Source organism: Octopus bimaculoides, chromosome 22, assembly GCF_001194135.2.
Source record: "Octopus bimaculoides isolate UCB-OBI-ISO-001 chromosome 22, ASM119413v2, whole genome shotgun sequence".
Lineage (NCBI taxonomy): Eukaryota > Metazoa > Mollusca > Cephalopoda > Octopoda > Octopodidae > Octopus > Octopus bimaculoides.
In genome coordinates this window covers 26,154,280-26,154,545 of record NC_069002.1, presented here as the reverse complement: position 1 = coordinate 26,154,545, position 266 = coordinate 26,154,280, and positions in this window count along the sequence as shown.

Genomic DNA, 266 nt, shown 5'->3' with positions numbered 1-266 from the left:
TGTGCTTTTAATTATTAATTTTTCTATATGTGATAGTGGATTTTCATCTACGAGTTCATGAAACTTGGTTCTTTTCCCTAAAACTATATATATATAAATATATATATGTATGCATGTATGTTTGTCTGTATATATATATATATATATATATAATTATAAAATCTGGTAATTAGTCATATATTAATTAATTGTCCACGTTAGTGGTCGACGTTATTTTTTAAAATATATATATATATATATATATGTGTGTGTGTGTGTATATATGT